We start from the raw sequence: 22,087 nt of genomic DNA, 5'->3' as shown, positions 1-22,087 counted from the left end.
ACCATCATCAACAGTCATCACCTCTCCAAGGGATAAGTGTTAAACTGATGATTGATGGAAGAATGGAAACTTAGATCCTCGCCGATTCCAAGTGCAGGTCGCTGAAATGCCCCATCTGCACCATCGTTCTTTTCATTCCATATAAAACTTTTGGAAATGGCCAAATTCAGTGCTCAGCCTTTGCCAAAAGTCCAATAGAGAATGAATAGAGTGGTGGTGCACATGGATGGCTATACCTGCAGAGCATTTTAGAGTCCAGTTCTTTGGATCATTGGGGCCATTGTATATGTCTATTGTACAGGTGGTAACTTTTAATGAAGGAAATAACTCTTTAGATGGGTTGTGCCCGACATATGAAATTTACTAGAGATAGTAATGAAACATTTAAAAATATCTTTGGAATGGTAACAGTATGAAATTCTTACTGTTAGGATTCTAGTGGTTTCTGCAGAAAGAATATAAGTACATTTTGGGACACATTAATATGGCAACTACTCATTGTATCAAAGCTGAGTTTATTTATCCTCCTATTCCTGCATGTATCATGAGAGAGGCACACCGACCTGTGGAGCTGCCAGTTCTAGTAACTGTTTATCTCACCCCAGTGCTGGATTCACAGCTACACTGCTCAGCACTGCTGTATAATGTCCTCCATGATGTTGCTTCTGATTATATGCTACATACAAACAGAAAAGGTGGATTCCCTCATGTCTGTGTGTGCTGTGTATGGGAGTCATCATTGCAGCTGGACTCCACCCACTAGCTCAGAGACAACTGAAAATTAGAGAGAAAGTCTGCAAAGGAGAAAACTGTTGAAAATGCAGAATACAAGTCATACTATGGTCAGAAACTGTGTTATTCTTTGTGTACACACAACAGCATATTCTGAAGAGTCACTTGTATGCTTTGAATCACAGCTTTAAAAACGTACCTGCACTGCACAATATGGTGATAAGGTAACTTGTCTTCCATATGTAAAACATGCATATGGAAATAGTATAAAGCACCAATATAACCAAACTAGCAAAGGAAATCAACAGGAACAGCTCGCTGAATGTTCGTTTGCTATATCTGTACCTTCCTAGTAAAGGATAGCTTGAACTTGTTGCCTCCTGTACTTTCCTAAAACCATATAATAATAATAATAAAAAAAATAATATTTTTATTTCTACAGTGCCAATATATTACGCAGCACTTTACAATTGAAGGAGACATGTACAGACAATAGAGACAATACAAAGTAATTGTCACGGGTGTATCAGGTTTGACAGACAGTCATTCTGGATCCGGCTGTAGAAGGTCGCTGCGCTTGGCCTTGCAGACACCTTCTTGATCCGTTCATCATCCCTCCCTCTCCAGGACTCAGCAGTGATCTCCACCTTCTGCTGCTAATTAACACATCCTTGCTGGATCTTTAAATGCACTCAGAGAGGTGCTGGTGATAGAGTTAATTCCTCTGTTCAGGTCTGGAATTCAAGCAGTCAGCTAGATTCTCCTTGGAGTTCCCTTGTTGATTGTAGTCATGATCTCTCTGGTGTCTTCTCAAAGCTAAGTGCATCCCCTTGTCTGTGTCCCTTGTTTGTCTTTAGTTGCAGTGGGGCTGACTAGTGCTCATCCCTCCCTACCTAGGGCCTAGCTCTATGGTCAGTCAAGGATTAGGTATCCTGCTTGGCAATAGGTGCAGAACCTATTTAGGAACGTTAGGGGAGTTAGGGTGTTGTTAGATCTGCCTAGGGGTCTCCACTCCCCCTATCACTAGCTGCTGGGCTTTCCTCCTTTCCCCATCATCGTACACTGGGTTCTTCCCATACCTAGCATGACAGTAATACATAGTTAACTAGTTACAGGAGGACTGAGGAAATAGGGGGGTGACAATAGGTAGAAAGTGCTTTTCATGTATAGTCCAGCCATAATTATTATAAATAGGTGTTATGCTATCAAGCTGCATGACCCGGTCATCAAGTCAGTATCTGTCTAAGTGCAGTTACCAAGTGCTCTTCTATGCATGGAGGATGGGTCAACAGATGAATAAGAGGGACCAGTTTCTGAGAAAAATTTAGAAGGGGGAACAGGGGAAAGTTAGATTAGTGAAGTGAGGTGATAGGCCTGTGTAAAGAGATGAATTTTTAAAGCGTGCTTAAAAATTAGGGGGCTAAGTATTAGTCAGATCGTCCGGTGTAGTGCATTTCAAAAAACTGGCACAGCACGAGAGAAGTCTTGGAGACAGAAGTGAAATGTTCAGATTATGGAGGATGTTAGTCGTAGATTAGTTGTGGAATGAAGGGCACTAGTAGAGTGATAGAGATGAGGGAGGAGATACTGTATAAAGTGTTGCAGAACTGTGGAGAGCTTTGTGGGTGAGAGAGATAAGTCTGTATTGTGTTCTGTAGTGGATGAGCAACCAGTGCAATGACTGGCACAAGGTGGAGGCATCAGTGTAGCTGCTGGACAGAAAAACGATCCTGGCTTCCGTATTTAAGACAGATTGGAAAAGACAAACTTTGATAACAGGGAGACCAATCAGTAGAGAGTTGCACAAATCCAGACTAGAATGAATAAGAGTTACCGTAGCTGTTTTTGCAGTTTTAAAGGTAAGAAAAGGTCGAATTCTGGAGATTTATTTTAGATGCAGGTCACATGTAAGAGAGAAGGATGGTAAAGAAAGGCATTAGGGGCTGAAGCCAGCATGTTTTCTGCATTAGTTGGAGTTCCATCGTCTGTACCCCAACACATTGTATTTTACTGAGCCTAATAGAATATGAGCATCCCATATATTGATGGCAGCATGCTTTCTATGATGTAAAGTAACACTCCAGGACGTCTTTAAGCTTTGAGCAGGTTGGAGAATAATCATTACCCTCATACACATTTCTGTTCTCACTAAAGGATAATGTGATTCATGTATAATTCTTTCATGAAGCCAGGGAGGAAAGGCACAATTAAGATTTTTCTCAGTGAGTTTTTAATATCAGATATTTCATGAGGGTGCATAAATCACAAAGCATTCTCACAGTGCCATATTGAACCTTTATGTTTGCATTCATTTCCAACCATAATATCTGCAATTTATGTATTCAGTTTTGCCAAGTTGTTTTATTTGCTTTGAGAAAAGTGGATCTTTTAATGTAAGTTTTTAGACGCGGTCTCTTCTCTTCCTGCCACCAGTCTCGAGAGAGCGTCTGTCTGATGTTCTAGAACTCTGAGGCAGCTTGAAAGGATTCAAGACAGGAAAGGTCTCCCCGGGAGAGCGAGCTCAGGTTTCTTACTCCACCGATACATCACTTTACAGTTGACTCCAACAGGAATTAACACTTTGCCTAAGAAAAAGTGCAAAACAATTTAGAGTCGGTACACAGGTACTAAAGTTTACGTTCTAAGCGCTGCAGAAACAAGACAGACCCGTGTAAAGTTATGAAGTTGATTGATGCGTTTCCTACAAACTGCTGATCGGCAGGTTTGCTGAGTTCAACCCTCTACTGATCCACTCTTGGTGGCTTATCCTAAAAATAGGTTATCAATATTCAAGCTGACGCGCCCGCTGAGCCGTGGGGTACTCGGCAGCCGGGCCTCTGACTGCTGGGGGATATCACGGTGGCTGGCCCGGTCCGTGACCCAGGGCGGTCAGTCAAAAGGGGATATGCATATGGGGGATTTGGACAGTTCGTGACGCCACCTGTGGAATGCGGCTAAGGGGTGCCGCCACTGCGGAGCAGTCCTCTGGAGATGGTGTTACGGCAGCAGGGATGGTGTGGCTGTCCACAGGTAGAGCTAGCTCCAGGGCAGTGTGGGGTGTAATGGATGGTGGTGCAGGGGAGAGATGGCAGGATGGTCCCGGAGGAAAGACGGACACTCACACGGGGGTAAGCTTCAGTACCTTTACTGGTGATGCTGCAGGCAGGGACCAGGGTACTCCAGGTGAAGGGCACACTTTTGGACTCTCCCCAGTGAGCGAGTATAGGGCCTCCTGATCCGTCGCTTTCTTCTCTAAGATTCTAGCCTGCCTGGAGCTGGGCCTAGCTTGTTTACTGTCTCTCTTTGCACCTGCTGACCTGGTGGTAGGGCCTTCTCTTTGGAAATCACTCTCCCTGGATGCTGGGATCTCCGTGACCCCTAGCCCTGGTACTACAATCAGCATTTGGTGAACCTGGGACCTGTAGTCCTCCAGGGGTTCCGGTGGTTCCTACTGGGTATAAGGAGTCCCTGTAGGAGTGGACCCGGTGTCCGGTATATATATCGGGGTGAGTCTGGAATGCTCCTCTGCCCCCTTGCTACTTCTTCCTTCTCCTCTTTCCTTTGGCCCACTCAAGGCCCTCCCTAGGCTTTCACACGTGCTGTAGGCCTTGGCTCGCCTAAGCACAGCAGCCAGCTCGCTGCCTCTTCACTGCTCTCTGAGCATCAGCACGCTCTCTGCTCAACTCTGAGCTGTGTTCCTCTCTGTCTCTGAATACTAAACTGAGCTGCCTTGCTCACCCTCCCTATATATGTCCCTAACGGGCTCCCTCTGCTGGTCTGAGGTGGTAGGGTGGAGGTGTGTGAATGTGTGAGGGCCTCTTGTGGAGAAGTCCATACATGCACCCTTCTGGGTTCTGTGGCACCAATGCGCAGCAGGGCGCCACAAAACCTTGTAGGACGTTTTCTTGAGGAAAGTTGAAAATGTGTCTACAAGCTTGAAGCGCCATAAATCAGTTGATCAGTGGAAGGGACAAGAGTTAGATGACCACCTATCTGACATTTATGGCTTTCCACACTGTGTAGTCAGCCGCAAGTTTAAAAATTCAGTCAACGCAAGATAGTCATTGGCGTCTTGATTTTGTTTCATAATTGTGCAACCATTGGCCACTGCGGGTAGGTCGAGTTTGGGATACATGGTAAACCATAGCATGTGGTCTTACCCAAGGACCACAGACAATGCATATAGACAACACGTATCTGATACTGATTCTTTCCCATTCCAAAGATGGACATCATGAGTGACTTCAGTTGCTTATCATGACGTGCATTTTTTACAAACTGGCATGCACTATGTCTCCTGGCAGTTGACCTCTTCAGTATGACGACAAAAAAGTATCACAGAACTGAAAAACCCTTACCTTACCCTTGTAACAGTGATTGCTGATGCCTGAGACTTATGGCCTTCTTGAGACTTGTTGAAGGTCCCCAGGGCAGCCCTTAACAGTTGCATATTAGAGCATACTTGTAGTATGGTATACTATAATAGGTAATGTTAAGCACATGGACCACATGTTGGCATACATATATGCTACTAAGGGTGCAGTCAGATGGCCGAATAAATCAGGCCAAGATCAGAACACAGTGCATGGACTGCCCAGTGGCTCTCCTGCCCCAAACGTGGCAGCTTCATTTATTTCTAAGCAGCTCACACGCTCTGGTGGGGAGAGCCGCCGGCCAGTCCACGCACTGCGTTACGATCTCGATCAAATTTATATGGCCATCTCAATGTGGTCTTAAAAACTTACAATTACAAAAATAATCCCAACATTTAATTAGAATGAAACATAAATAACACAAAATAGACAATATAAGAAAAAATATTTCTTTAATAAAAATCAAAACTTAAACTGTTCTTTAAGGGTTAAAGAAAGGCTAATAAAAAAATAATAGTTTTTTTTTCTTATTACTTTTTTAAATTATAAATAAATTATTTAATATAAACATGGAGTTAGTAAAAAGGACGAGGTGGAGAGTTTGTGGGTTCCTGCTGTAGGTTAATTAATGCTGACATGAAGGTCCAGCGCTGGCAGTGGAATGAAGCTGTGAGTGAGAAACGGTGACAGATCTAAGTCAAGGAGCTTTGAAGACTTGGCAAGGGTCAGGATTTTAAAGGACACATAGGTCAGGACTGCAGAACTTGAAGAGGGATGATTTTGAAGCTTTTCCCATATATTTTTGTTAAAAATGCTTAATGTAATTATTTTTCTATCATTTCAATTTTATTCTATTTTTAAATTTTTTAAGGAGCGGGTCATTTTTAGTTTCTCCACTTTTGACACCATTCTATTTAATATTTAATGTAATGGAAATGAGAAATTCCAAATGCGGCGAAATTGTGAAAAGAATGGATTTTTTACATATTTTTTTCTGTTTTATTTTCATAATATTCATTCTATGATAAAAAATAACTCAGAAAAATGTTTTCCAGGTCCAGACTATAACAGCAATACTAAACTTCCTAGATTTTTTTTTCTATTTAAGTGGTTACAAAAAATTCTAAAGTTTTTTTTTTATTTTTGTTTTAATTTTGATTTGTGTCGCCATCTTCCAAGACCTGTAACATTTTTCCACAAATTGAGCTGTGTGAGGGCTTGTTTATTGAGTTGATGGTTTTATTAGTAGAAATTCGGTGAACATGCAATGTTTTGATCACATTTTATTGAATTCTTAAAAATGCAATTCTCCTACTTTTATTTATTTTCTCCTTATGGATTTAATTATATGAGTTAATTAATTTTATATTTTGACACACCAGACTTTTAAGGATATATTGATACCAAATATGTTTAATTTTAATATATTTTTTTTACCCAAGATGAAGCTTGGACAAAACGCGCGTCGGGTTGTGTTCCTGTGGGTGGGTATATTTTTCCAGACGCAACATGGTTTCATGTCTACCAAGGGGTGATTTGAATTTTTAAATTGTTTTTAATTTTTTGATATTTTTAAAGCCTCTTTTTAAATTATTTTTTACTTTAGTTTTTAGCCCCCTTAGGGAAAGTGGATCTTTGATCGCTAAAACTATATGCTGCAATACTTCAGTATTACAGTATATAGTGAAAATCTCAGTGTCCTATGAAGCTCAGACTGTGGCTAAGCTTCAGAAGAGCACCAAGATAGCATTGATGTAACAAAAGCCTTCAGCAGGTCCTTGACCACCATGGATTGTAACTTATCAGTGTCCTGTGATCGTGAAAACACCAGCATTCACTTCAGTTAAATGTAGGTATCAAAAATAAATAGTTAAATAGTCTAATTCTTATACAATGCAAACTTAGACAAGGTAGACTTAAAATGCGCCACATCTACCATAGCGATTCATTCTGTTTGAAAAATCTGTCTAATGTTAAGACTGTTTAGTCTGTTTACACCACCTATTATTTGGCCTAGTTTGTGCCAGAAATGTGCACCACAATTTTGGAGTATTTTTTGGCATGTGGTGTTACACTCATTTTCAGCGAGGCCACACTCCTATATTTCACAAGTCATAAAAAGTGTCTAAAACACATAATAAATACGGTGAAAGTCACGAAAGGATGTTTTTTAGTCCAAATGAAACTAGAATTCCGTTGCATTTAGCTTGATACATCTGCGCGTAAGTAAGACCAAATAGAATCCTTTACTAATGGTTTAATAAAAAACAGCACTCCATGTGGCAAGGTACGGTATTGCATGTACATTTAGGAATGGTTTCATATCTTAATGAGTTGCATTATTACGAAAAGCTCTATATTGTCAAGTGAGATAGGTGGGAGAGAGCTCCGCTTTAATCATTAATTTCTAATATAAAAGGGAATATTTCAAAATATAATGTATTCTCAACGAATGATTATTTGCCTTTCAGACCAGTTGATGCATTAACTATTGGAATGTATGGAAGACTATCATCATACGAACATGGATATCAATCAAACGGATGGACTATGGGATCAAGTGGCCACCAAAGGGAAGCTCCAGTGACGCATTTCAGAAAAAGGTAAGGATGAGCTACATTATTATTTTATTAGCAATGGCAGATTTCATGTGACTCACAGTGGTCAGTTGCCACACTAATCTAGATTTACCTCTTTTCCAATAAAATTAGAAAAAAAAAATCTGCATTTTTCTGAAAGGACCAGCAAGTAAATGAGGCTGAGCTGCAATACTGCCCGCAGCTATTAAAAAGAGTGGCGCTGTTTATGGTAGAAATACATTTTATGATACCGCTTTGATTTGGTGTGTGGTTATTCAATGGCTTTTGGGCATGCATGGAGTCGTGGAGTCACTGCTCACAGCATCACTCACTATACTGTGTGCAGTGGCTATAAGCATACCCTGACACTTTAACTGACAGTTCATTCTGCAGCTCTGGTAACCAGGTAGTAAACAGTTAATTTAATAGCACAAAACACTGACAGACTTCATGGTTTTATTTTTTAATTAACAAGAACTGACCAAAAAATTATCCCTCTTAGTCATTTATGAGCAGGCAAATCATTCTGTGCAAAAGACAAACATAAACTGATAGTGTCACTGTCAGAGGTAACATCATCCTACTTTGATTGAAACAAGTGATGTGTCATATATTCTAAAACACCCTCCGCTTCTTCCCCACTAACATACTTGCCGAAGGCATAGAAGGCCAATTGTAACAACAAGTGCTATTAGTAGTACTACTGTCTGGACGTTGATGCTAGTGTTGGTATATCTTCTGTTACTCCTAGCATCTTCCACATTCTTAGCCGTAATAAGGTTTTTTTTTTCTCTTTCACACTACCGCATCTATTGCCATTGCCACTTTTTCTGTTACCATACATTTTGTTCAACACTATAATTAACATCTGACAATCTTATTAATCCCAATTAGTCAACCCTTGCCAAAAAGAACGCAACAAGAAATGATAACATCCATGTACAGAAAGCAAAATGTGGCTGCAGACCGTAGTGTGGGTGTGGTGTTAATAGTTGTCTGACTGTTGCTGATTTCATTTTTTTTTCTGTAAAAAAACATTTTGCTGTCTTGCTTCTGCTTTCTAGTGCATTAAGAATGAAGAAAAAGAATTGTGTAATAATAACTCAAATATAGTGGGAGAGATGCAGCTCCAATATATCACTGATCAATCACATTGAACCTGGCACTGCCGCTGGCACATCTCCTGTATCTCTCTCACCTATCAGTTGAATTTCTAGATTATTCACAGACTACTACTCTCATCTTCAGTGCTGCAGTTGTTTAACACATTACTATCTGAAGTATTTGGTCAATGTTTTATGGATTTCTCTTCCTATCCCTATTTCTAAGCTGTGAGCGCTAGCAAATGCTCATTATCCTAAAACACCCTAAAATGGATGCGACATTCTCTGCCTCAGCTTTTATACTGGCAACGATAGTCTCTCCTGATTGGCTGCTTTACACTACATGATGTGATATGGGGAAACCTGCATGGTCACATCTTAGATCATGTATGCCATCTGTGATCATGTATCCCATCTGTCATTGATGTAATCTTCTGCTATGTGTAAAATGCTGGCACGTATTTTTATTTTGTTGAGTTGTGCAATTCAAATGAAAAATTGTTTGAATTCGATGGAACCTGCACATTTCATAAAATTTTCCGTGAATTACACTCATATCAAGTCGATTTGATAATCTTTACAAGTGTTGAGCGAGCATGCTCGTTTCTCGAGATTTACGAGCATGCTTGGGTGTTTTCCGAGTATCTTCAGCGTGCTTGGGTGTTATGTCTGAGTCACTCCGTGCACATGATTTGTGACTATTTGACAGCTTTAATACATGTGAGGAATGCCTCAGGCATTTCTCACATGTATTAAAGCTGTCAGTCGGAAATAATGCACATGGAGTGACTCAAACATAACACCCGAGCATGCTAAAGATACTCGGCGAGCACCCGAGTATGCTCGCCGAAAGAGTTAACAGAACATGCTCGCTCATCACTAATCTCTACTAATATACTTACCCTTAGTTAGTATTGTCTCCTCCTTTGGGCACAACCTGTATACTCATTCAAATAGTTCTTAAAGGGAATGTCTGCTTATGAAGCACGCTGTCATTTTTAGGTCCAATATTCTGTGCTGATTCATTTTTTATATATCTTGATAGAGGTCACAGATCCTTTTTCTAATGCAGAGCTAAGTCTTTTCTGTAGACATGACAGTAAATCATGGATTCCTGGAACCACAGCTAGGACAAGTAGATCAACCTACTGCATACTGCTTTATTATTGCTTTCAATGTATAAGCAGCATGCAGTAAACTTGTAGGCTTACTTTAGAGGTGACTGCAATCAGGACTTTTTTTTAAAGTAACTTTTCATCTTACCTAGGAGCTTTGAAGCTCCTTTTGTGCAGCAATAAGAATTTATAAAAGTAGCACTCTTGTAAATCCTTTTTTTTTTTTTTATTCTTTGTATACCTAGTGCCAAAATATATATAATTTAGCCAGTATTCTATTATCTGAAAATTCATAGACTTCTTTTCTTCAGTTGGGTTATGTTGATCACGTGATGGATAACCCTGGGAATTACATGCCTTTATGTTTTCTCAAGATATACCAGTATGGAATGCACCACACACGTTTTCCAGAAATGGGATAGAAACTTCAATCTCAGTTACTGATGATGATTAGACAGCTACTGTCATCCAGTTATAATGAAGGACATCAAAACTTCTTTAGGAGAATATGAAGGGTAGGATTATCACAGGGTCCTCACAGCAGGCAAAACTTGTACTAGCTGTTAGTGCTTTAATAAACTACAGGAAATTTAGGACAGTATGCATAAAAGATGTGCAACTTGTGATAGACATGCTGAAAAAAAATAAAATTGTTGAAACGTTTGTATGTTCTTTCAGAGACTTATAAATACTTACTAGATGCACTAAACATATTAGTGCTTTGAGAAGGAAGCTGTAGACCTAAGGATCTGTCATTTATGGTTACCTTTTTTGTGAAAGACCACAATAAATCAGAGACTCAGCATGCAGGTCCCACTGATCAGAGCAGATGTGCCATAATACAAGGGTTATCCACTGCTCGGACAACCCCTTCTCAATGACCATATTTCCTCCATGCAAAATAAGCCTATACTCACCTCCGGTGCGGGCACCATTCAGCAATGTTGGCACCTGTTCTCCCGGGGCTCGCGTGATGTTGTTGTCACTTGAGTCCTGCAGCCAATCAGCGGCCGCTTTACTCACTCTTCTTTCGGAGGTAACTGACATCCGGAGAAGGTCAGACAACAGCAGCGCCTCTCACCTCTTTGGGATGAGAGGGAAGTAGCTGTTGATTGGCTAAAGGGCAACGTCACGCGAGCCCCGGGAGAACAGGAGCCAACATCACTGAAATGCCGCCGGCACCGGAAGTGAGTATAGGTTGTTATTATTTAACATGGGAGAACTATAGTGATTGAGAGGGGGCTGTCCGAGTAGAAGACAGCCCTTTTAATATTAAATTGATCTAGTTTATCTAATTCTAAATTAATTTATAATTTTATTGTTTAGGCCATAAAATGCAAGTTGCAACAAAAACTTCAATAATAGTGGCTTTTTAAAATGCACGTGCCCTTCCTTACTTTACCTCTTGACTCCACATATTCTAATGAACATCTGTGAAAAAAAAATTATTTCATGGTACTCTGTCAGGAGAGGTTGGTATGTATTTATGTCTTATGTCGCTACCCTCTGGATACAATGTGAATTTCAGCCTATTAAGGGTTTTGCTACCTTATTAAGATAACCCATTATTAAAATATGGTCAAAAACAAAATTGGCAGGAAAATACGGGGCTACAAATGGCTAATAAACCATATATGTTTCCCATGACTGTGCTTTGCGCTCAACAGCGCAACCATGTGACATTGCAGAAAAATAAAATTCTAATGATTTTAATGACGCCTGATTAAAGGGTTGTCCGATACAAGTCAATAAGTCTGCAGTCACTCTGTAATCGCCGGTTTCTGAGCCGGGACCGGACGGTACGTATGAGTAATTCATACTCCCAACCAGAACCCGACTAGTGGGTAAGGAATCACTCCATACACTTGTATTGAGCAAAACTAGTGATGCGGCTGTCCAGTGGGCATGGCCAACTAGAGGGCGCGACTGACTCAATACAAGTGTTTAAAGCGAGGCTCCGCCCACTTGACGAGCTCTGGCCTGGAGTATGTATAATGCATACATAACCTTAGGTCCTGGCTCAGAAACCAGTGGACTCCTCGAAGTGTACTGTGTGTACTCTGGGGGGATTCATAAATCTGCAACCACTCAGAGTGACTGCAGACATCGATTTGGACCGGACATCCCCTTTAACTCCAATAAAGAAACATTGGGGGATGGCAATTTATACAATACTAAATGAATATTCTGATGATGAAAAGTTCTTTATGAGGTATTGGAGATTTGTATATAGCACATTTAAAGCACTGGCAGACACAGACAGAAGAGGGCCCCTGTGCAAGAACAATATAGGAGCCCCGTTGCAACCCAATATCTCATCACAATGCACAATTCCATCTGCTTTGAAGGAGGAAATGTGCCCCCTTACCTCTTGGGCACCAGTGCGGTTGCACAGTGATATGTCCTCCTCTGATTAAAAGGAGCTGTCCAGTGCAAACCAGTTATCACCTATCCTATTCATTGTTGGGACCTGCACCAATTGACAGAACAGAGAATTTTTTTGTCCCCAATGGGGCACTTTTATAATATTAAAAAATGGTCTGGAAAGTTGAATGCCCGACCGCCGCCCTATTAATTCTCTATGGGGCTACCGGAAAAAAAGAAGGGCAGCACCATAGAGAGTAAATAGAGCGTGTGCACCGCTGAAGGATAAATGTGGCCATTGTGCCGATCGTTGCAGGTGTAAGAGGGTGACCGGGACGGTGATGCGCCTCTTCCCTCTTTGTGCACATAATGTCTTACTCTATGTTTAGATATTAGCATGTATATGACCTAATGTCTGATGGATTACTTACAGGGTCAGTATAGGTTAAAGTGCAGGTAGAGTAGTAGATTAGTAGAACGGTAGTGCAGAGGTGGGGACTATAGCATAGAGAGTATGCAGTTACAAGTTAGGAAAGTGTTAAGGGGTTTAGGAGCTGCTCCAGTGTGGGAGGAGCAGGTTAAGTGTACAAATAAGGGACTTCTTGATTGCAGGCAGTTCTAGTGGGAGTTGGAGAGTGAGGGAGATGTGACAGAGCAGTAGTTGGAGGTCCAGGGAGGGCACCAGGAGCACGGTCTGTCCAGCAGCAGAGGAACGTCAGTCAGAAACTCTGAAACAGACTTTCCCTTAACATTCAGAACCTACGGTCCACAGGAGCCAGTAGAGAAGTTTGTCTCAAAAACCTTTCCAGAAGGGGAAGTCAGACTGGGAATAGTACAGAGAAGACAGTGTGGAACTCTTGAAACTGCGAGTGTTTCATAGGCCAAAAAACTTGACTCTAGAAGGGACAGCTCAGGACAAATGGACAGTGAACATCACAACGTGCGGTGCAATGGACAGTAACCCTGGAAAAGTATGTGATCAATGCTACATGCTGTCTGAAGTTGAATTCAAACGTTCAAGTAAAGTTCTTTTTTCTAAAATGGAGTGGAAGTCCCCTAATGTGTTTGCGGTGGTTCTTGAGGTGGAAGAACCAATAAGAGCAGAGATCCGCGATCGAAACGTGAGTGTTACACACCATACGCACAGCACAGGAGAATTGGAACATTTGTCTTTGTCAGGGAGCCAGGGTGTGGGAACACAGCAGCCCCTCGCCACAACTACCACCCTGAGCCCCTCACACAGGTCCAAGTGGATAGTTTATAAGTTCACTTCACCTTTAATGTTAAGTTTGTACCCAAATGATCAAAACAGGTCGGAATCACTAAAGTTCTCCAAAAAAATGGTTTATTCCATTTGCTTTTATGTAATTGACATACCTTTATTCAGCTTGTATAGAAACGGTTGATGGAAGTATCGTGACCGTAATGTAACAATGAAAGGACCGGCATTGTGAGCAAGCGCTCTGGATGGATGTGCGCTCTCTTCCTTTTATAGCCAGAACATATTTCGGAGTTGTAGGCACGGCCCGTGATTTATTTTCAGGGCGTGTAGATTTGGCTGTTCAGCAGATGCTCTGGGTATACCGCTTGGATCCAGAATCCTGTGGCAGATTGAGCTGCCCAGAAAAGTACTGAATGAATCCAGGAGACACATGCTGTGTTTGACAGCTCCGTGTATCCTGCATTTTACTGCCAATTGTCTCCTAAACAAAAGCAAAACTCGCTTTCACTCGGCCGCTTTGTAATGCCGTAAATTAACCCAACGCATTTTTTTTTTTTTTTCTTTTGATATTTCTGAAAGCGGAAGCGGAGAAATGTTATAAAAAATATAATACATTATGTTTAAAAAAAAAATGGTCAGTAAGAAAGAGAATATTAGATTTCTCCTGTAAATCCGAGATTGAACAAACAATTAAAAACATTAACTATAAAGGCAAGTTTACAGATAGCGGATACACCGCGGAATTAGGCTATGTTCACACTGCGTCTTTTTCTGAAATTTTTGCACATTTTCACTCCCAAAAACACAGGAAAAATTGCTGTTTCCAGTTCATTTCCATTGAGAAAAAACCCTCTCTGTTAATAAGTTCAGTCTTTTCAGTATCATATAGAATGCCTTAGGCTTTTAGGAACACCTGGTGGGAGAAAAGTATGAGCATGTCCCTTCTTTGAAGAGGCTCCTGACCAGAAATGCAAAATACTATCTAAAAGGCTGTACAAAATGCTTTAGGAAACAAACTCAGCAAAAACTTTTGAAAAAAATGTCAAAACCACTTAAGGAAACTAATTGCTTCTCAAAAAAACTCAGGAGCATTTCCTGGAGTAGTTTATACTAGAAAACTTGTAATTTTTGACAGCCGGAAAAAGCTCAGTGTGAAGATACCCATAGGGTATGTGCACATTGCGTCTTATAGGAAAACGTGTACCTGCAGTGGTATTCTTGGAGCTTCTTCTTTGAAAACCCCCTGAAAAAAACTCAAAAGGATTGAACGTATGCAAAGCATTGTCAAAATGACTTGCTGCGCATATGTCCAGCCCTTTGGAGCTTCTTCTAACTGCTTAGGGCTTCCAAAGTCAGAAAGTGGTTAAAAAAAGTGACTGGACCGCTCTGTAAATGGAAGCTGCTCAATAGTTTACATACACAATTAAAAAGGAATGTCACCGCTGGCAAATAAGAGAATCAGCGAGATACCAAAGAAGATGCTTCAGGAAAGTCACAACCAGTAAATAAGAAAACCAGCGAGATACCAAAGAAGACACTTGAGGAGACTCACCGCCGGCAAATAAGAGAACCAATGAGACACCAAAGAAGATGCTTCAGGAGAGTCACCACCGGCAAATAAGAAAACCAACGAGACACCAAAGAAGACACTTCAGGAGAGTCACCACCGGCAAATAAGAGAACCAACGAGACACCAAAGAAGACGCTTCAGGAGAGTCACCACCGGCAAATAAGAAAACCAACGAGACGCCAAAGAAGACACTTCAGGAGAGTCACCACCGGCAAATAAGAGAACCAACGAAACACCAAAGAAGATGCTTCAGGGGAGTCACCACCGGCAAATAAGAAAACCAACGAGACACCAAAGAAGACACTTCAGGAGAGTCAGCACCGGCAAATAAGAGAACCGAGACACCAAAGAAGACGCTTCAGGAGAGTCACCACCAGCAAATAAGAGAACCGAGACACCAAAGAAGATGCTTCAGGAGAGTCACCACCGGCAAAGAAGAGAAAACATCCAACAAGACACCAAAGAAGATGCTTTAGGAAAGACACCATCAGAATTTTCCGGTAGTGTCTTCTGTTTCAAAAAATCTGCAGGTACGCCGGCATCTTTAAAATGTTGTGCGCACACACCCTAGCTCTGCAATCTAAACTCATGATTTTTGAACTCATGTTTTTAGAGAGTTCAAAACGCAGCAAAAATTCTCAATGTGAACTCATGCCAAGGCTATGTGCACACAGAGTTCTTGTGTCGATAAGACAGAGTTTTTTTTAGAGGAAACTGTTCAGGAAACTCTGTTGTGCCATTTTTTAGTTGCCAGTGGAGCGGATAAATTTTCCCTAAAGTGGCTTCGCCAATGGCTTAGCTGTAGTGATGGGCGAGTGTGTTCGGCACTGCTCGATACTCGATCAATCATCCGGGTGCTCATTCGAGTATTGAGCCGTGCAAAGTATCGTGTGATGCTCGAATGCTCGGGTCCCTGTAAGAAGCTCATTCGAATCATCTGAGTCATGAGCCACCCTGAAGGAGAGAGAGAGTGAGAATTTTTCCATCTTCCTTAGAAACTGGTAGAGTTTGCGTTTTGCCATTGACTTCCATTATACTCGTTACTTGAGTCAAGCATGTCCGAGTGTCCGACCTGCTCTTGAGCATTTCAGTGCCATTCTTGCATCGGATCCTCCAGTGGTGTCTTTTGCTATATACTGTGAAGTATACAGGGTGGATTTTGAGAGAAAGTCGCCTGAAGAATAATCTTGTCACTTCTTTTAACAACTTTTAAGTGTAAACGCTGCAGAAAATTCCGTAATAAAATGGCTGCTGGTGGAAGAGCATGTGACCAGACCAGCCTATCAGTCTCCTCAGACTGAAAAGCAGCTTTCCCTTGAGAGGTGTTTTTCAATTGGAGGAGGCAGATGGACTGGTCTGGTCACATGCTCCTCCACCAGCAGCCATTTTGAGAAAGCAGACAACCCCTTTAAGTCCTCAGCATGTCAATCATTTCTGCTGATTTATTGTAAATTTGTCCTTTCCTGAACAACTCAGTTTCTTGCTTAGTCTGATTTGACTACTGCGACTATGCAAATGACACTGATGAAACTCTGATCATAGTGTGATCCCATTCTCTCAGATGAAGAGCTGGAGCACGGACTGTAAGGAGAAGATGGAGAACAACATTTCTGCATCTTCTCCATTCTGTCAGTGCGCAGAAAGCAGACTATCCATTATCCATCTATTATCTATCCATTATCTATCTATCAATCTATCTTATCTATCTATCTATCTATCTATCTATCTATCTATCTATCTATCTATCTATCATCTATTATCTATCTATCTATCTATCTATTATCTATCTATTATCTATCTATCTATCTATTATCTATCTATCTATCTATCTATCATCTATCTATCTATTATCTATCTATTATCTATCTATCTATCATCTATCTATTATCTATCTATCATCTATCTATCTATTATCTATCTATCTATTATCTATCTATTATCTATCTATCATCTATCTATTATCTATCTATCTATCTATCTATGTATCTATCAATCTATCCATTATCTATATATCTATCCATCTATCTATCTATAATCTATCGTCTATCTATTATCTATTATCTATCTATCTATCTATCCATTATCTATCTATCTATCTATCTATCTATCTATCATCTATCTATCTATCTATCTATCTATCTATCATCTATCTATCTATCTATCTATCTATTATCTATCTATTATCTATCTTTATCAATCTATTTATTATCTATCTATCTATTATCTATCTATTATCTATCATCTATCTATCTATAATCTATCATCCATCTATTATCTATTATCTATCTATCCATTATCTATCTATCTATCTATTATCTATCTATCTATCATCTATCTATCTATCTATTATCTATCTATCATCTATCTATCATCTATCTATCTATTATCTATCTATCTATTATCTATCTATTATCTATCTATCATCTATCTATTATCTATCTATCTATCTATCTATCTATCTATGTATCTATCAATCTATCCATTATCTATATATCTATCCATCTATCTATCTATAATCTATCATCTATCTATTATCTATTATCTATCTATCTATCTATCCATTATCTATCTATCTATCTATTATCTATCTATTATCTATCTTTATCAATCTATTTATTATCTATCTATCTATCTTCATATCTATTAATTCATCTATCTTTGTATCTATCTATCTATTTATCTAATTATTTATCTATCTTCTCTCTATCATCTATCTATTATCTATCTAATTATCTAGTTATCATAATCTATCTATCTATCTATTATCTATCTATCTATCATCTATCTATTATCTATCTATTATCTATCTATCTATTATCTATCTATCTATCTATCTATCTATCTATCTATCTATTATCTATATATATAGTATCTATCATCTCTCTATCTATTATCTATCTATCTATCTATTATCTATCTATTATCTATCTATCTGTCATCTATTATCTATCTATCTATCTATGTATCTATCTATTATCTATCTATTTATTATCTGTCTATTATCTATCTATCTATCTATCTATTATCTATCTATCTGTCATCTATTATCTATCTATCTATCTATCTATTATCTATCTATCTATCTATTATCTATCTATCTATTTATCTATTATCTATCTATCTATCTATCTATCTAGCCATCTATCTATTATCTATCTATCTATTATCTATCTATTTATTATCTGTCTATTATCTATCTATCTATCTATCTATTATCTATCTATCTATTATCTATTATCTATCTATCTATCTATTATCTATCTATCTATCTATTTATCTATTATCTATCTATCTATCTATCTATCTAGCCATCTATCTATTATCTATCTATCTATCTATTATCTATCTATTTATTATCTGTCTATTATCTATCTATCTATCTATCTATTATCTATCTATCTATCTATTATCTATTATCTATCTATCTATCTATTATCTATCTATCTATCTATTTATCTATTATCTATCTATCTATCTATCTATCTATCTAGCCATCTATCTATTATCTATCTATCTATCTATTATCTATCTATTTATTATCTGTCTATTATCTATCTATCTATCTATCTATCTATTATCTATCTATCTATCTATTTATCTATTATCTATCTATCTATCTATCTATTATCTATCTATCTATTTATCTATTATCTATCTATCTATCTATTTATCTATTATCTATCTATCTATCTATTTATCTATTATCTATCTATCTATCTATCTATCAATCTATCTATCCATTATCTATCTATTATCTATCTATCTATCTATCATCTATCTATCTATCTATCTATCTATCTATCTATCCATTATCTATCTATTATCTATCTATTATCTATCTATCTATCTATCCATTATCTATCTATCATCTATCTATCTATTATCTATCTATCTATAATCTATCTATCTATCTATCTATTATCTATCTATCTATTATCTATCTATCATCTATCTATCTATCTATTATCTATCTATCTATCTATCTATCTATCTATCTATCTATCTATCTAGCCATCTATCTATTATCTATCTATCTATCTATTATCTATCTATTTATTATCTGTCTATTATCTATCTATCTATTATCTATCTATATATCTATTTATCTATTATCTATCTATCTATCTATTTATCTATTATCTATCTATCTATCTATCTATTTATCTATTATCTATCTATCTATCTATATATCCATTATCTATCTATTATCTATCTATCTATCTATCTATCTATCTATCTATCATCTATCTATCTATCTATCTATCTATCTATCTATCCATTATCTATCTATTATCTATCTATCTATCTATCTATCATCTATCTATCTATCTATCCATTATCTATCTATCATCTATCTATCTATTATCTATCTATCTATCATCTATCTATCTATCTATCTATCCATTATCTATCTATCATCTATCTATCATCTATCTATCTATCTATCATCTATCTATTATCTATCTATCTATCATCTGTCTATTATCTATCTATTATCTATCATCTATCTTTCTATTATCTATCTATTATCTATCATCTATCTTTCTATTATCTATCTATTATCTATCTATCATCTATCTATTATCTATCTATCTATCTATCTATCTATCTATCTGTCTATCTGTCATCTATTATCTATCTATCTATCTAGAATTGGACCCCTGGATTATATACTTTTGAGAGTCTCTACCCCATCGTACTCCCTTGCTTACTGTCACATAAGACGCTGGTCCTTATAATATTTGCTGCCTGCGTCTTCAGGAGTCGGCAGAATTTCTGGTTTCAGGTCACACAGAGATCCTATTTTTTCATTTTAATATCCTGCGAGTCTCGGCAGAGTGACATCTCCCAACATTTCCCTCCTGAGTTGATATTTAATTGAAAGACGCTCTCCTTGCTTCATGCGATCTGATACAGCTAATTAAAATGCCACGGATATTTAGACAACACTCCCAAATTTCACTTTCCAGAATTCCAAATCCTTTCATGCCTTCCGTGTTAATGATTTGTTTGTCGCCCACTGCGGGGTAACCATGGCTGGACCTGTCCACATTTCCTCCCCGTCCGTCTGTCCGGAGTTACTTTTACGACTTTTTCTCCGTTTCATCCATCTGTCGATTGACTGCCGTTTAGAGGATTTAATTGTCTTCAGACTTTTGCCCCCAGAAGCACCTGAATGAACAGCGCGCGCGGCAGACGTTCACTCCTCTTCGGAGAAATTCATTCTAATCTATTCATATATTCATAGGATTTTTAGAAAAGGGGAGAAAAAAAAAAACAAAAGCCTCTATTACCATACGGAACACTAAACCACAGTAATGATGTATAGTACCACGGGCGGTGTCGCTTCACATCAAGCGAGCGCTTCTTCTGAAAGGTTCTAACGGGAATCGGTTTGAGGAAACACGAGATCTGCCTTGGTCATTACTTAACCTTGCATATATGACAGCACCTAATGTGCAATAAGGAACACAATCTGCAACGCACCGGCGGTGAATGTCACTACGTTAAAGGCATTACTGAATGCTGAGGCAAGCAGCGCGGACCCCGACGAGTATTAAAGGGGTTGTCCAGACTCTTGTTGTTTTTTTTTACGATTAGGATTTCAGAATGCTCACGATTAAATTCAATCGACGACCGGTCTCTGCTTGATCCACATAAGCATCCGATCGCCGAAGCCATTCACCGGCCATAGTGGTCACGTGTCCGGCCATGAGAGCAAGAAGAACACAGCCTAGGTCGGCGCCTCCTGCCTGATCAAGACTACAAATGAGCAAATCTATTTGTAACAACATATCTGCCAGAATTAAAAATTAATGGGATTTGATTCACATGAATCCAACAAAACCAGAAATGATTTTTGCTACGTAGGGAAAGGGTTTAACATTTTTTTAAAAAAGTATACTCAGCTGTCCTTGGTCCATCCTGCTGCCGCAACTCCCTACCGGGTCCTACGCCTGGCCTTTTTTGTCTTAGCATTGGTCTTCTCATCGGTCTTTTGATTTTCCAACGCTTCAGGCGCTCCATAGATGTCATTGAAATCAACATGAGTGATCTGCCCTTCTGGATGTAACAGGAAGAATAAAGATGGAGTTGTACCTCCTGCTCTGCCAAAAGAGAGATCTTACCACCAATCACTGGTCACAGAGGTGACCAATGCATCATCACTGTGATTGACTGCAGCAGTCACATGACCATCTGGATGGAACAGAAATAACAAAGATGGATCTGTGCTTCCTGCTCATTCAAGATCGACGTGTGACCACTGCAACCAGTCACTAACCACAGATGTAGCCAATGTGTCACAACAATGATTGACTGCAGTGGTCACATGTATGTCCAGATGGAACAGAAATAACAAAGATGGATCTGTGCTTCCAGCTCAGTCAAGATCGACGTGTGACCACTGCAACCAGTCACTGACCACAGATATAACCAATGTATCACCACAATTATTGACTGCAGTGGTCACACATCCATTTAGATGGAATGGAAGAACAAAGATGAATCTGTACTTCCTGCTCAGTCAAGATCGACATTTTACCACTACAACCAGTCACTGACCACAGATATAACCAATGTATCACCACAATGATTGGCTGCAGTGGTCACACGTCCATTCGGATGGAATGGAAGAACAAAGATGAATCTGTACTTCCTGCTCAGTCAAGATCAACATTTGACCACTACAACCAGTCACTGACCACAGAAGTAACCAATGTATCACCACAATGATTGGCTGCAGTGGTCACAGGTCTGTCCAATCGGACCAAAAATAATAAAGATGGATCTGTACTTCCTGCTCAGTCAAGATCAAGATGTGACTAATGCAACCAGTCACTGACTACATCAGTATGCAATGCATCACCACTATGATTGTCTGCATTGTTAACATGTCCATTTGGATGGAATGGAAGAACAAAAATGGATCTGTGCTTCCTGCTCAGTCAAGATCAACATGTGGTTAATGCAACCAGTCACTAACCACAGCAGTATCTAACGTATTATAACTGTGATTGTCTGCAGTGG

At 39.0% G+C, this 22,087-nt stretch overlaps 1 protein-coding gene across 2 annotated transcripts in view; it reads left to right on the top strand.

Annotated features, from left to right (window-relative positions):
- Nucleotides 1-22,087, top strand: part of LRRC4C (leucine rich repeat containing 4C) — a 1,191,085-nt gene that overhangs the window by 607,430 nt on the left and 561,568 nt on the right. For both annotated transcript variants that reach the window (XM_073658146.1, XM_073658147.1), the window contains exon 3: nucleotides 7,577-7,708. The gene's annotated coding sequence lies outside the window, so the exon portion shown is untranslated. The remainder of the gene's footprint in view (nucleotides 1-7,576; nucleotides 7,709-22,087) is intronic.

Source organism: Phyllobates terribilis, unplaced genomic scaffold (assembly GCF_046119375.1).
Source record: "Phyllobates terribilis strain yellow unplaced genomic scaffold, ASM4611937v1 Scaffold_13__5_contigs__length_258822181, whole genome shotgun sequence".
NCBI lineage: Eukaryota > Metazoa > Chordata > Amphibia > Anura > Dendrobatidae > Phyllobates > Phyllobates terribilis.
The sequence above is the reverse complement of the archived record's forward strand: the minus strand, read 5'-3'. Positions and strand labels throughout refer to the sequence as shown.